Below are 12005 nucleotides of genomic sequence, written 5' to 3'. Positions count from 1 at the left end.
TGTGTGTGTGTGTGTGTGTGTGTGTGTGCGTGCGTGCATATATGCATATATATCTCCTATCTCCTATTGGTTTTGTTTCTCTGGAGGACTCAGACTAATACACAGCTCTTCTCATCATATATTCTGAGGTCAGCCAGTTGGCCAGCTGTTATTTAAGTTTCATTTGGCCCATCTCCAAGCCTCTGATACATTCATCTCTGGTAATATTCTGGAAATTCCCACTACACTTCCCTGATGGCAAAATCCACACCCACTTACCCTTGATGTTACTGAGATTTTCAGGAGATAAAAGTGACTCACCATCCAAAAAGAACTAAAACCTTCTATTTTTTCAATTAAATTTGTAAACATAAAATTTATTTTTTAAAAGGTCAAGTTCTTTGGTTCAAAGTAGAAATCTATTTTATATTGAAGTTTGCATATTCAGTTCAACATTCTTTTTTCTTTGGCTGCATTGGGTCTTTGTTGCTGTGTGGGGCTTTCTCTAGTTGCGGCGAGCGCGGGCTACTCTTCATTGCGGTGCACGGGCTTCTCACTACAGTGGCTTCTCTTGTTGCGGGGCTTGCGCTCTAGGCACACAGGCTTCAGTAGTTGTGGCACGTGGGCTCAGTAGTTGTGGCTCGCAGGCTCTAGAGTGCAGGCTCAGTGGCCATGGCTCAGGGGCTTAGTTGCTTCGCTGCATGTGGGATCTTCCTGGACCAGGGCTTGAACCCGTGTCCCCTGTACTGGCAGGTGGATTCTCAACCACTGTTCCACCAGGGAAAGCCCCTCAATGTTCTTAATTGATAAAATATACTGCCTAAACTACTTCAAGTATATCTCAAGCCATATGAAACTCATCTTTGGGTCAGAAAGGGGGACATTAAAAACTTGAAATGCATAAAACTCAAAATGGATAATTCACCCAATTTCTAAGACCACATTTTGAATTAGATAGTATAATCAACTGTGCCATACCTAAGAGAGTTTTCCAACCAGTCGCCTAAAGTGTATTGAGGAGTCTATGAAACAAACCAGTTGAATAGGATGTTGCCCTGGGCAGGAGCATCCTGACCCACCTGGGAAAATGTTGGCTGCCTATCTACCACCAACGGGCCCTGGCCTCAGCTCTCTGACCTATTTGACATTCAGGGGATTTTCTGTGACTGCCCTATCTCTGTGGCTGTAAGAGTAAATGTGCACACAAAGGAGAGCAAATTCATTTCCAGGATATTAATGAGATCAGACCCAAGGACAAGTGAGAAAGAATCCTATTTTTAAAAGCTCAAAAAATTGTTCATGAGTGAAATGCAAGCTGAATCTGCAAGTCACTGGCTACATTCAAATATCCCAACAAGGGGAGGTGTTTCTGTGCATTATGATGTATTCCCCCAAGCTCATTTTGTAAATATAGATTAAAAATGTGTACCTATTTGCCTGCTACATCATTAACTCATTTATTTATTATTCATTTATTCAATACACATCCATTAGGTATCTTCCATTTTTGAGCCATTATGCTGGGTACTATAAGAGGTTTTAAGATACATAATAGAAGCGTAGGGGGAAGACAATTAGCCAAATAACTGAAATGCAAAACAGCTTTATATGTATAGGCGTATGAGGGAGAACAAATGGTTATCAGGATTCAAAACAGGCTAAAATTTAAACAGTGTACTGCATGAAGTAAATTAAGATATACTATATGAAAGATGAAGAATGTGATTTTAGCATTGAAGGTTGGCAGACACTTCAGCAAAGGGCCACTATGAGCACACATGTGTAAGTGGGAAAGTTCACTGACCAGCACAGTTGGTTGATGGGAAAAGCATGGACAATTGGAATGGGATGATGGACCCAGCCCTGATCAAAGGAGAAACCAGAGAAGCATATAGGAATTAAAGGTTAAATTCGACCAGAAAGAAATTGCCCTGTGCATACCATGGCCAGTATTACACGGTAGAGCAGGTGCTGCCATGTCTGTGAGTCAGAAAATCTCAACTCTGGGCTCTTCCTTGTCTTCTGGGGGCTCCTTTCCCCTCTTTGGGTCTCAGTGTCAATATATGTGAAATGCGAGTACTACTCTGCCTACTTCACAGAGTCCTTATGAGGATTAGACAATGCAGATGATTACTGATTTCCAGTGTAGAGTGGAAGATCAGTTGGTTAGCACTATGCTATTCAATTTTTGAGAGCTCAGAACACTAATTCATTTTTAATGTAAAAACATCCCTCAAAATTCTGCTTGGGGGCTTCCCTGGTGGCACAGTGGTTGAGAATCTGCCTGCCAATGGAGGGGACATGGGTTTGAGCCCTGGTCTGGGAAGATCCCACAGGCCACGGAGCAGCTAGGCCTGTGAGCCACAACTACTGAGCCTGCGCGTCTGGAGCCTGTGCTCCGCAACAAGAGAGGCCCGCGCACCATGATGAAGGGTGGCCCTCGCTTGCCACAACTAGAGAAAGCCCTCGCACAGAAATGAAGACCCAACACAGCAAAAATAAATTAATTAATTAATAAACTCCTACCCCCAACATCTTCTTTAAAAAAAAAAAAATTCTGCTTAAACAATATAACTACTAGATGTAGAGCAAAAACAATCTAATCATATTATAGCAATGATGATAAAATTTACTTTGATTTTTTAAATAACCCTCTTGATATGGATACTATTATCACCCCTAATTCAGAGGAAACTGAAAATTAAAGAGAGTAAATCAGCTGCCTACAGTCAATGGACTAGAAAATGGCAGAGTTGAGTCTACAAACTCAAGCAGTCAGTCATGAGCCCACACCAAGCTACACTACTTTCACATAAAGCAAGAAAGACACAAACTTGCACATGGTTTTAATAAAAAGTATATAACTTCAGTGTCTATTGCCCAAAGGAGTATTAGCCCAAAGAGACCTAATATTCAATTCTCTCCTTTATTAAAAAAAGTACACAAAAGAACCTTATTTAATGTTAATACTATAACTCAATGAATTGGAATTAAATGAGATACTACTTTAGTTAACATAGCAGATCCTTTAAAAATCATTTGCATATATTTTTCTGATTTTAAATTGATAGGCTCATCATAGAAAATTGAAAAAATATTGAAAAGTATAAAGAAGACCATAAAAATAACACACAATCCCATTATTAACATTTTCTTTTGGTTTTTTTGGCCATGCCGCACGGCTTGTGGAATCTTAGTTCCCCAACCAGGGATTGAACCTGAGCTCTCTGCAGCAAAAGCACGGAGTCCTACCCACTGGACCGCCAGGGAATTCCCTAACATTTTGTTAAATGTCTTTTCAGCCTTTTTTAAATCCAAAGATAATATTTTTAGGCTTTTCTGTCCCTAGTGAAATATAGATACTTTGTTAAAATTTAAAAATATTTGCATCTGAAGGTCTAGGTTCCTTAGCAACAAAATTTTCACTCACTGCTAGCTTTTTCCTTTATTATATATAGTTATATGTATATGTAAAATATAACGTGTATAACATATAAATTACACCTATATGTTTAATTTACACACAAAGTGTATACATCTTAAGAGTCTAGATCAGTTAATTTTTACATACACCCATGTAACCACCACCCATGTCAAAATATAAAACATTTCCAACATTCCAGGAGGCTCACTTTTGTCACCTCCCTGTCAATTCTGTCCCCCAACCTGGGATAACTATTGTTCTCATCTCTCAACCTTCCCAGCTTGGCTTGAATGACTATCCTTGATCAACCAATCAAAATTTTACAGTCTGTCTCTTACTTATTATATAACATCTTATAAACATCTGACAATGCAAAGCAACTAGGTGGCAAAATGAAACTGCAATTCTTGCAAAAGCAGAATTTCATGACATTGATAAAAGTGAAGTTGGAGAACTGTTCCAATCTCATGTATATTCACGTATCAAGAGACGAGGTAAAAACTGAAGAATAAAAGAAGAGAAAATGGGTAAGGATGATGACACAATAAATGATTCCAAAAGGTACTGGCTTAAATACCAAAGAATTTTTAAAAATCTCTTTGGAAGATTGATTAAAACCCTTGATTTTAAAAAATTCTTAATTTTAAATTATTTTGTAAAAATGATCCCCTTTGATAGTGTTGCACAGGGTAACACGAACTAAAGGATCTTGCATTGTGCCATTCTACAATTTTGTCCAAGAAAATATGTCTTCTCTCTCCATGCCAAATCAGCTCCCTAACATTCTTTGGACTAAGAACTTGTGCATTGTTGCAATTAATCATAAATTCTGTTAACTTCAAGATAATTATTTTTATTATATACTTTGAAATTTGCTCCTTATTATAAGAGAGTTAATTCACTTTGACCCCTTTGCTGCTACCATTTATCCTTGGATGACAAGTGTTTCTTGTAACTCTGGTCTCTGTGATGAAGTTTAGAGATGTAATTTATTTATTGCATCCACACTGTCCTCACTTGGCCAACAGAATAGAAGCATAGAGCAGATAAGTGATCTGCAAGGGCCACAGTGATGGTGTTTCCATCCATGTCTGTCTGACTCCAGAGTCTATTCTCTTTAGGTCAGAATTCCTCCCAGGACCTCAAAAGTGGAGGCAGCCGGAAACCCAGGGTGATTCCTTTTACTTTCCAATCCTCAGTCCTTTGAATGAGAAAATGATGTCTGTATTCTTACTCTTATTACTAATACCCATGCTTTATGACTGCAAGGGCAAACCACCTCCACACACATCTCATTTGGTCCTTACTACCACCCAAGAGGTGGCGGAGAAACAGGCGAGCAGGAAGCTGAATGACTGCCCCCAGGACCCCCAGCTCACAAGCAGCAGTGCTGTAACTGGAATGAACACCTTTAGACTTAGAGAAGAGCAGTACTCTTTTCTCTTTACAACTGTCTCCTGGCATGAAAAGAGGTCTGGGAAAGCTAGAAAAGAAGTTCACTGACCAAGTTAACATCTAAGCAACATCTCTACCTAATACATGGCCTTCTATTGTGACATTTTCCAGGTGAACCACCATGCTGTCTCCCCCTAAGGGCAGTGCCTGCAACCCCAGCAAGAGGGAGGCTTTGAAGTCACAATTCTCACCTTGGAGGCTCAAGAAGTTTCTAGCATTTGAATTCTGTACAAGTAAGAAAACCAACAAAAGGACCCCTCAGGGTCTCTGTCCCACCCAGTGTACTATCCAGGGGAGCCGACAGAGGGCAGTGACCCAACACAGATCCTGTGAAAATCAACCCTCGAGTCGTTTTCTTTCAAGCAGCTTTAACAGTTTTACTTTCTATTTCTTGAGCTAACTTCTCAATTTCCATTCTTGTCAGGGAAAGGCTGAAGACCACAGCAGCAACACACCAGGATTTATAAATCCTGTTTAGCCCTTATTTCCCATAGAACTCTCAGCTCTTCAGACCTATAAGATTTATTCTAAAAGGCCTTGATCAACGTACACTCCCGCCCCTCTGGATATAACTGGTAATAACATAAAAAGCGACAGGGTCAAATTTGGGGACCCAACATTGCAGGGCAGGGAAAAAGCACAAAACCAACCGTTTGGTACTGCACAGCCTATGAGAGGAAGCAGCAGCTTGAAATAGAAACAAACACATTTTGAAATAAAAACAAAAACATACACATTCTGAGCTCATCTACATCTAAAGCTAGTTTTAAAAAGTTATTATTCCTTTTTCCTTCTCTATCATGTTTATCAGGATTTTCTATCTAGGGAAAGGTAGGGAAAGGTTTTCTTTTCTTTTCTTTTTTAGATTAGTAAAGCTTTTGCTCAGTTTTCCAGTCGAAAAAGAACATGAACTTTCATATCATCTTGGAGTTCTTATCTAAGAACTCCACCCAGTCCTTGGCAAATTCCAGATTAACTTCCGCTAGTTCTAGTTAATCAGTTAAGCCATGTGTTAGCTACTCAGCGGAGCAGTTTCTAGATGATTGAAACTGCTTAGCTGAATTCAAATGTCTTCATGTCCACTGAACTGGCACACACATTCTCTACCTGAGGAATAAAGTGTAAGGGTCAAAGTGAATTAACTCTCTTATAATAAGGAGCAAATTTCAAAGTATATAATAAAAATAATTATCTTGAAGTTAACAGAATTTATGATTAATTGCAACAATGCACAAGTTCTTAGTCCAAAGAATGTTAGGGAGCTGATTTGGCATGGAGAGAGAAGACATATTTTCTTGGACAAAATTGTAGAATGGCACAATGCAAGATCCTTTAGTTCGTGTTACCCTGTGCAACACTATCAAAGGGGATCATTTTTACAAAATAATTTAAAATTAAGAATTTTTAAAAATCAAGGGTTTTAATCAATCTTCCAAAGATATTTTTTTAATTCTTTGGTATTTAAGCCAGTATGTTTTGGAATCATTTTTTGTGTCATTATCCTTACCACAAGATAGACAAGACATTTCAACAGCTTTCAGGATATATATGTGCAAACTATATATATTCATTTGATATATATGAATATAGACAATATGCAACATCTATCTGTCTATCATCTATATTGGTAGCTAGTTGTTAAAGTAATAATAATTCTTTACCTCTGGAGAACTCAAAGTGTAATTACAGCTATTATTCTGTCTGCATTGTCTTTGGGAGGGAAGGGAGGAACGAGAGAGGAAAGAGGGAGGGAGAAATCAAAACTGAGATTCCCCCTCAGAACACCAATGTGTCCTGAGGACCAGCCCGGCACACCAGCCGGCCTCCGTGTACCCAGCCCGGGAAAGGACAGTTACGCATGGAGCCGCCCTCTGACTGGCTCCCAAGACCAAGGCAGGAGCCTGAGGCCGAGGGCGGCTCCCGCTGTGGTCAGATGCCCAGGACTCAGGGCAGTTGTATCCCCTTAACCACATTTAAAACATCATACTACAAAAAAAAAAATGTTGAGCAGCTCTGGAGAAGGGACCCTAGGGAGGCGGTATATGGTTCCCTGGCTCCTTCCTCCAGGGCTTCTCTAGGCTTTGGTGGCTGCCACGTCCCCATTCACATAGTTGGGTTCCCCGCCGTGTTCGTCTGGGCTTCCTACAGGGGAGGAAGGTGCCTCCCTGGGGACTGGCTCCACGACTCTCACTGTTGGATGTAAGCTGAGTTCTGATAATCCTCAGAGCCCTCGTTCCCTTGGGGAATTTCTCCTAGTTTGAACAAACAGGAACACCTGCCTGTTAGACTTTGACGCTTGTGGGAAAACTTCCAAAGCACATACACACTGGTCTTGATTGCCTTAAGTGGCTTAGAGTGGATTTGCCTGGGTTGAGTTCTGGAGTCTCCAGAATTTTAAGGAGAAACAATAAATTATTTCTTGGTCTTTGCTGTGTTTACAACAAAGCCAGCATGACAATCACATCCTCAGGGACATGTGGAGGAAGCTTTTTTAGGACTCTGAAGCTCTGCTTCTACCCCAGCACACATCACCATACACACATTATGGCTCAGAACTGTGTCTTCAAGGGGCCTAAAATTGCTGGGCAGGAAAGGGAACAAAACAGCCTATCTCTGGCCTCTGGACCTCTGTCCATCTTTCTACCTGCCACCCTAAACTAGGAGAGGCAAAAGCATTAAGGAAAGTTCACCAGTGGAGATCCCAGTGTTAAAGAAAATCCACTGGGATATTTTGGACTGAACTGACGTTTCCTTTCCTTTCATACAATTGTATGGTTGGAAGTCCAAGAGTCTCAGAGAAGCCTTACCAAAGGTGAGTGTGAGAGAGGCAGCTGGACCCAGGAAAGGTATTGACTAACTCTTCCCTCATCCTATCCTAGCAAATGCAAAAAAACAAATTAAATCTTCTTTTAACTGAATGCCTCACCTGTCAAGATTTAGCTTATCCTGCTTTTAGAAAGAAAAAAAAGTCACAATAATAAGGATCTGGCATCGGCCTCTGTGTAAAAGCTGATGTCCTTAAACCCCAAGGGTCTCTCCAAAGAATTACCATTATTTCAAAGAAAAAAAATGCATTGGGGAAAATAAACATACATACTTGTATATTTAATTTGTAAGAAGAATACGTTTTCCTCCTCTTTTCTTTAGGAAATGACTCCACTGATTCTTTATAATGTTTCTTCTTATAGTAAACACATTAAAGGATATTTTTCTTATGCTCAGACCTAAATCCTTTTCCTGTGTTTTCTTTTTTTCTCTCTTCTTCCTTTCTCCACTCTCCTTTTCTGATCTCTACTCTCTTTGATTTTCTTCTGTTTCTGAAGATAAAATCAGGAAAAGAGAAGAAGGAAAAAATTTAGGTGTGTATTTACCACACTGGCAAGACTTCCATACGTATTTGTACTGGAGTAAACAAAGAAATGAGCCTGAGTATACCTAGATTAGCTGGCAAAATTTGCCTTAAATGTTCTCAGTTTAGTCTGAGAAGGACCAGTGTACTATAGTTCCATATCTCAGAAGTAAATAAATGCCTGTAACACTATCTCATGAATCCACTCACACGTTTTTTGAGCTTAAATAAAATAAGGTGCTTTCATGAGATACTTTTTTCATAGCTTGTGTCTGGGTGTTCATGTGGAAGAGTGACTGTAGGTATGTGTTTGAATGTGTAGGTGTTTATTCATGTCAAGTGTTCTTGCCAGATTTTGAGCTGATGCCTTATTTCCTAGAGTTAGCCCATTTATAAATATGTTTCTTTTTGCTTAGCTTTCACTTTTGCTTACGCTTACCTCAGATGAACTGTAGAGGCTTTTGGTTTCTTAGAAAATAAGCTTGGAGTTTCTCTTCTATTAGCCTCTGCTGATTTGCATTTGTTCAGTTCCACAGATCTTGATGAATTACGGTTCTGGAATCAAGAGCTAAATCTGAGGCATTCTGTCATACAGCAACAGGTTCTAGAGCTTTATCCATTCTGTAAGTTTTCAGCATTCAACCTGGCAGTGGAAAACTATAGCCCTGTAGCCTGGTTGGAGAAGAACAATTCCCCTTCCCCTTACCCCACGTTCCACGTCATGGAATGGTTTTTACAGTGGGGGTAATTGTCACCTTTGTCAATAAAAAGAACCCAAAAAGATGTGTTAGGAGCTGAAGAATCAGACTTCTCCAGGTCTCCATCTTATGTCCAACCACATCTCCCTTTATTTGCTTTCCCTGACTTTAGTTTGGTGCAAAGAATCCAGCTTTTTAACTCTGCAAAGCTCAAGTCTATCCATCATTCAACCATATTGGATTTATGGTCATAGGCAAAATGTACCTTTCTTAGAAATGCTGTATTTCCTTCTTCTCTGCCTTTCAGGGAGGCCACACTTGATAGAAGCTTCTCACTTGTATGATTTTACTAAAGTTTTCAGGACGTAGTCAACACATCCTAATATCCTGATATTGTCCCTTCAAGCTCCCCAAAATCAAGGCTTGGTACCAGGCTGTGCTATGATTTTATTTTTAAAAAACAGGTGGGGAGAAAATATTTGCAAAAGGTATATCTGATAAAAGACTGTTATCCAAATTTTATAAAGAACTCTTAAAACCCAACATAAGAAAACAAACAACCTGTTTGGAAAATGGGCAAAGGACCTGAACAGACACCTCATCAAAGAAGATATATGGATACCAAATAAGCATCTGAAAAGATGTTTAATGTCATGTCATTAGGAAATTGAAAATTAAAATAACAATGAGATACCACTACACACTTTTTAGAATGACCAAAATCCAAAATACTGAAAGCACCACAGGTTGAGGAAGATGTGGAGCAACAGGAACTCTCATTCATTGCTGGTGGGAATACAAAGTGGTGCAGCCATTTTGGAAGTCAGCTTGGCAATTCCTCACAATACTGAACATACTCTTACCATGTGATCCAGCAATTCCACTACTTGTTATTTACCCAAGTGAACTGAAAATGCATGTCCACAAAAATCCTGCACACAGCTGTTCATAGCAGCTTTATTCATAATCGCCAAAAGTTGAAAGCCACCAAGGTGCCCTTCAGTAGGTGAACGAATAAACTGTGGTATATCCAGACAATGGAATATTTCAGCACTAAAAGGAATGAGATATCAAGCCATGAGAAAACATAGAGGAAACTTAAATGCATATAACTAAGTGAAAGAAGTCAGTCTGAAAAGGCTACATACTGTATGATTCCAAATATTAAGACATTCTGGAAGAGGCAAAGCTACAGAGACAGTTCAGTGGTTGCCAAGGGTTAGAGAGGAGGGAGGGGTGAATAGGCAGAGCACAGAGGATTTTTAGGGCAGTGAAAGTACTTTGTTTGATGCTATAATGGTGGGCACACATCATTATACATTTGTCAAAACCCGCACAGTGTCCAACACCAAGTTTACATATACCCTAATGTGAACTATGGACTTTGGGTGATAAGGATGTGTCAATGTAGGTTTGTCAATTGTAGCAAATGTACCATTATGGTGTGGGATATTGATAGTGGTGGAATTTGTGTATGTATGGGAGTAGGGGGTATATGGGAACTTTTTCCACTTTCTTTTTCTGGCCTTTGAGTCGTACAGAAACCCAACTTAAACTGGCTTATTCAAAAATGAGAATGTATCAACTATATAACTGAAAAGTGCTGGGATGAGACTGGATTCAGGTTTAACTAAATCCAAGTGGTTAAAAGATACAGTCAGATTCCCCTCACCTCCCCGCCTGCCACCCAGTCCAGTGAGGGCTGGCTCTCTCCATGTGGTGGCCATATGGACACCGGCACCTCTGGACTCATGTTACACTGGTTAATCCATAGTTAGAAGAAACAATGCTCCTTTCTCAGTAAAATTTAAGCTGCTATCTCATTGGAAAGCTACTTGCTGAAACAACTTTAGTCCACTCTTTCCAAAAGTGTGTATGCATGTCACTAGTGTTCTATGAGATGATTCAGTGGTAAGCAATCATCTTTCTTAACTTCAAGAATTACATTAATTTTCATGTGCATAAAAAATAACTAGTACAACAAAATTTCTTTTATGCTTTGGGTGAAGCTGAAATATTATGGAAAGGAAGGTAGTAAGCCACTTTTCATGGCTAGGATGAGTGTCAAGTAAGATGTTCAGGCATGTTCATGAACATTTCAAACCGTTGGTAATCTGAATCACTCAACAAGTCTTCATCTTTTCCATGAAGGCAAAGTGCTGCACAGGCAGAAAAATCTAGGCACGTTGTATATTGAGGGGAAAAGTTTAGGTTAATTTAAGTCAAGGATTCTGGAAAGATCCTTGTGATCCATGCAATTATTCATCAGACAACTTTTGAAATGAAGTCAATAGGCCACAAATATTTAGTATTTGATGGTGTCACATTCCATATTACAGTTGATAAATGAAAGATTTACTTCTGTGGAATGTCATAATATCATGTATGACCTAGGGGAGTTTGAATTAATGAGGTATGTCGGCCCGTAAGTGTACCTTTGAAAAGTTTTACCCCACTTGAGAATAGTGTCATTTTAGTGTAAAGCAAGATTAATTATGTGATTGACTCACCCACAGTTAAGTTCCTTATCAACCAACATTACATAACTGATTTTTGTTCCTTCTGATTTATTTTCATGCAGTTTGATTTCCGAGATAAAGCAAGCTTCCTTCTTAAGTTTAATTTGGATTCTATTCCAGGAACAAACACAAGCTGTTTCTTTTTACATTTTCTTTTAAGGTATCACTTTTGTTTCTCTGTTGTTTCACTTTGAGAAATAACCCAAGGAGGAAGAAGGCTGTTATAATATGTTTGTATTTCTATACGTGAGTTCGTTCTTAAAAATTCCTTCAGGTAAGTAGAGTATGTAGTTAAAATGTAATTTCATGAATTTACAATAATAAAAATTTATGAGGATTCATCTACCACAAAAATACAAAATAAGCTTTCATTGCTCTATATAAATGATTATTCTACATGATGACCAATATACCAAACCTAAATTGTCTATATCCTTCCTATGGTCATTGTTTCTTTTTATTCATTTTGTCACGAAAGAACTCATTGAACCCATACCCACAATCAGGGCAAAACAAAACTGAGGATACATCTAAACAATGGTCAAAACAGAAACAGGACAGAAGTGAAAATTAAAAAGAAG

The sequence above is a fragment of the Neophocaena asiaeorientalis genome, unplaced genomic scaffold, assembly GCF_003031525.2.
Source record: "Neophocaena asiaeorientalis asiaeorientalis breed wild unplaced genomic scaffold, Neophocaena_asiaeorientalis_V1.1 scaffold365, whole genome shotgun sequence".
In the NCBI taxonomy this organism is placed as follows: domain Eukaryota; kingdom Metazoa; phylum Chordata; class Mammalia; order Artiodactyla; family Phocoenidae; genus Neophocaena; species Neophocaena asiaeorientalis.
Note: the sequence above shows the minus strand (reverse complement) of the source record.